Raw genomic sequence first — 5372 nt, 5'->3', positions numbered from 1 at the left:
TGTAACAAAGAACAGGGGCAAGCATATATGGTTCAACATGTGTGTTCTTCATCACAAAGCCAAGAATACAGCAGCAGGAAACAAACGGGTAGATACATGGATAAATCAATGATGAGCAGCTAATGAAGAACCCCATACCTGTATAAGAAGAGGACGACAAGCAGCAACCACAGTCGAAGAAAGGAGGATCGGAGATATCAAAAAGCTAGTTGTCTGCGATACAGGGGCAACAACAATCGAGAGCGAAAGAGACAGAAAATTGAATGCTTCTTCCTCACAGAAATAACGATAATAAATGACTAACGAACAAGAATAGAAACACAAGAAGAGGATGAACACTGACAAGAAGAGGATAAAAGTTTTTTTTGTCACATTCTCTTTCCTATTTATGAAGCTAGAGAAGACAATAACTGTCCCTCGTACCAAGGAGCAGTTATGGGGAAAGTTAATGCAAGGTGGGAAAGCGACCTTTCTTCTTCTAAATTGCAAAATGCGCCCAAGTCAGAAGAAGAGGGGAAAATTGTATGTACACCTTTCATCATCCACCACGTGTACAGAAAGAGACACGTGGAAGACATGCAAAACAAGATATCAAAACATGATAACAAGCATCTCATCAGAAGATGCCACCGGTCAGCAGATCTGACGGTCAGGGACAGAGGATCACAGAGGTATGATGGCTTAGAGGAGCACCAGATAATACCCCTTGGGTGTTAATACACCCAATACCGAGGAAGATCCCAGATCAACGGCTGAGAGGAAGTTTGACTGACACAGATGTGACCAGACAAAGAGACACTTGTCTGACACGAGCAGACATCCATCTACCCGCATTAAATACCAAAGAGATATACACGTGTCAATCAGCTCGTGGAAGAGGCGAGGATAACCCTTCATATTCAAGCTCAGGCCGCAGCATATGCCGAAGACCTCTGCGTAATGGGCACAAAGCACAAGAAGATAAGATTACAACGGCACCTCAGAAGTAGGACCCACGTTCCAACCCTATAAATACCCATCTCCACTAAGAGAGAGGGAGGTCGACCAATCCAGAGCAATTATAGGAGAATATAGGAGAGAGAAATAGGAAGAGTAAGTAATCCCCCTACTTCCGCAGACCTATGTATACTCTAAAGTCATTCGACTATCTTTGTAATCATTCAATACATAGTGAAACACCAGCCCCGTGGATGTAGGCCTTAGTGCCGAACCACGTAAATCTTTGTCTTATTTACATTTCAGCACCTTACATTCAGCGTTGAACTTCATGTGCTTTACATTTATACTTGATTCTCTGTTTATTCCTTTATACGAACATTATTTATGATAATATTCGACTAGACAATGACAAGCTCGAAGGCTTCGAGTCGATGAATTGATATAATCATCCCCTTTACACATACAACGTACAATTCTAGAATTAGCCTGTATGCGAATGTTGTTTGTGAACACGTGGATAGCTTCGTGATTTATGTGTTCACAATAATCTCAGTAACATCATAATTATACGGCAGCGAAAGCAGGTTGGTGCCAAGGTTTCTACGTCTCGAACTGCGTCTGTAACAGGCGACAAAACGCGCAACTGGTAATAAAATTCGTTTATTATCCAACTTTGTTCTCATGTTTAAATCCTCATAGATGTGTCCATCTCTTTTCGTTTCTTTATTCCTTCTTATTTAATCCACTATTTGATTAATCTCACGTGAGCTGCTTACCTTGTTTAGATGCGCACATACACACAGATGAAACCGCTATAGCTTTAAGCTTAATACTATGAGCCAAATTAATAGGTTACTATACTTGGCATTTGATACAAACAATAATATCTTGTTTGGACTCATTCGGTTTGTTTCATATGAATCTTTGATTCGATCACATTAATCCAGTTTTGGTAATAGTCTTGATTCATGTTCCATAAGATTAAAATTTTTGCATTATTAAAATAGATAATAATAATAAAATAATAATAATAATAATAATAATATTTTTGTTCTAGAATTCGATTTGATTATTCATTGGAGTATATATCTAATATTTTGGGTATTTTGCAGGCGAGCATTATACGAAATTTATTTTATATGTTTTTATCCAAACCCTAGTTTTCCAATTATAAAGTATAGGCTAATCTTTGGATTGGACGGGTTAAGTGCCTCACATCTTCTTAACCCGTATCTTGATTTCCGGACCTATCTTCGTAAATTGGACCAGTGCATATTTTGGGTCCCAACTCCCTAAGTTGGGTGGCGACTTTGAATAATAATAATTTCTTGTGTATTTTTCCATTTAGATATTTAGAGATTCTAACCGATTTCGACGTATCTACAGTGGCGACTTCACTGGGGATTTGACAATCCAACTTGAAACATTTTTGGAATTTTAGGGTTTTGATTGGACACTAGTCGGTGTTGCACACACACACACTGCACGCACCCATTCACCTTGCATTTTCATTTTGCATCGTCCGAGTCCGAATCTTAGGAAAATTTGTGGTTAGTAAAGTTGAACCCTTTGGGCGTTATCAGTCGAACACCACAAGCTTTAGCCCAGTACTAAATACTAGCCTTTGGCTACATTGCGGTATATTTTGCTAAGGTAGCCCAAGCCTACCCAAGAGTTAGTAAAACCTGCATGCACGTGCATTAACTGCATTCATTAGTGCACAAAATCCGAGGCATAAGCACCCTTGTGTTACCATATATTTTTTTGTTTTCTTTGAAACTGGAACATGACTATAGAATCCGAAATGAATATCGACACTGGGGCATTGTCATGGTTGCGCGAACAAATCCAAAAGATGTTGGATACCAAGTTCACAAAATTGGAAGTCGAGACCAAGAAGTTTACTCTCGAGGCCATTGCTGAGTCCACAGGAAAATACGTAGGGTCTGAAATGGAAAATGACAAAAATAATCATAATTATGAAGAGGTTAAAAAGAATAATTTTGAAGAGGACATTTTTGAAGATGTTAAAGATGAAAATTTTGATGAAATGGCAGAGACCACAACACAAGGAAGACAATTATCCCAGAGGCTTAAAGAAATCGATAGGACTCTATAGAAAATGGATGGGGGTACGGTAGATATACATGGCCTATATCCTTATCCCGATATTCGTTTGCCTCCTGGATTTGAATTTCCCGATATGGATAGATATGATGGAACTGGGTGCCCGAAAACCCATATTCTTATGTGTGTTGGGTACTTAAAACCATTGGGTATTTGTGACGAGTTATTAGTACAGTTGTTTCAGAGAAATTTGACCGGTACGGCCTTAAAGTGGCTAATGAACACAAACCCAAGTCTAGTTTCGACTTGGCAGAATATGGTCAATATGTTTGTGAGACGGTTTATGTTGGTCCCTGAAATTCAGTTTACTCGGAAACACTTAGAGGCAATCAGACAAGAACCTAACGAGGCATTTACAAAATTCTTTCCACATTGGAGGACTAAGTCGTTAGAGCTCGATGAGAAATTAACCGAAGAAGAGATGGTAGATATTATAATGAATTGTTTGAACCATGAATATTGGAACATGCTGATATCATCTTACCATCCAACATTACACTCCTTATGGAAGGCAGGATCACAGATTGAAAATGAATTGGACACGGGCAAAATGACAAGGTTGACAAACCCGGAAGACTCTAATGGGAATAATTGCGGAAGGGCCACATTTACAGATGAAAATCAAGTGAATATTATGTCAGTTGCATCATTAATTGCATCACCCACAGGACCATACCAGTGGCAGAGCCAGAACTGGAATCAGGGAAGACATGGACGTCCACAAAGGAATTTTGCAGAGGAAAAGTACCCACAACTGTATCAGAAAATAGAACCCAGGGTAAATTTTGTCTTGGCAGAAAACCGTACAAATTCAGCCGACTCAATCTACAAGCAAGAATATGCTGTCAATCGACCTGTTCACATTAGTGAGCTCTTCACGGATCAGGTACAAACTGTGAATTCATTTAATTCAACTAATCGTCTTGTTTTCTGTCTGAATTAATGGCAGATTATTATGGAGTTGAGCAACCGAGGAACGTGCCAAAATCCAACCGATTCCCAGCAGAGCCTGTGCATATCTCTGACCTTCTACAAAAGCGGGCGGCACCCATTAGGCTTGTTCATATTTCAAAGATCTTGTCTTATCCCGTTCAGCCACCGGCAAGTCCAGTCTACCTCTCAGATATCTTGCCTGGTCCAGTGCATGCAACGAATCAATCTTCATCTAGGTGGTAGGATCCGTTCAAAAGTGACGGTGGTGATGAAGTTCAAAATGTAGCAAGAAGAAGACCCATTTACAAGCTACCTCATCTCAGAGATAAAAATGTAGTCATGCCTTCTACACAACCATCACTCAGATTGAAGTCTACAAGAGAGGGAGATGAACAAAAAGTGGTAAGAACAATAGAGGTTGAGTCCGGTAAGTCTCTAACTCATTCCGTTGGATTAATCAGACCAGTTAAGGGTACATCACAATTTGTAAATAAGTCGTCTTTTATTTCCAATATTTCAAAAAATCCAAAAAAAATTGAAAAACTAAAAAACGAAAAAGATTTTGTTTGCAGGAAAAATATTTTGGAGAATAATATACTTGGTATAAATAAAGTGTTTGAGAACACTGACAAGCCACGAGGACTATGGAACCACCAAAAATAAAAACCTGAACTGACTAGAGAAGTAAAATTTGTCAATCGGAGAAAGGGAGATCAATCTTTAAGGGCACCTCAGAGAAAGAAAATGAATACAACCAAAATGTGGATACAATGCAAGATTGTGCCAAAACAGAAGACTAAAGTAGTGAATTTAGTAGAAAATAAACCACGACAGTTAAGACCAGAATGGATGTGGAAGTCCAACGATAAGAATGAACAGATATTCAACACACATGAAGATGAGATTTTTCCACCAAATAAAGGCAAGACGACGAATCCTCTACCTAAGGTATCAGTTTCTTACAAGGCCGTGTTGTTAAATTTGAAAAATGATGGAGCATCTAATAAGGAGTCAAATAATGATTTTCCCAGCATGAAGTTCAAGAAAGCAATTAATCAAAAGGAAGTGAATGATTTTCCCAGCAGAAGGTCCAAGAAAGAAAATAATCAGAAGACAATGAATAATAATCAGAGCATAAGGTTCAAGGAAGCAATTAATCAGAAGGTAATGATAATTTTCCCAGCACAAAGTTCACAAAAGATATTAGTCAGAAGACAACAAATGATTTTTCCAGCAAAAGGTTCAAGAATACAATTAATCAGAAGACAACAAATGATTTCTCAGCATAAGGTTCAAGAATGCAGTTAATCAGAAGGTAATGAATGATTTTTCAGACATAGGTTTCAAGAAGATGAAGCAAGCATAATTCCGAG

Source organism: Papaver somniferum, chromosome 10, assembly GCF_003573695.1.
Source record: "Papaver somniferum cultivar HN1 chromosome 10, ASM357369v1, whole genome shotgun sequence".
Classification (NCBI taxonomy): domain Eukaryota; kingdom Viridiplantae; phylum Streptophyta; class Magnoliopsida; order Ranunculales; family Papaveraceae; genus Papaver; species Papaver somniferum.
Note: the sequence above shows the minus strand (reverse complement) of the source record.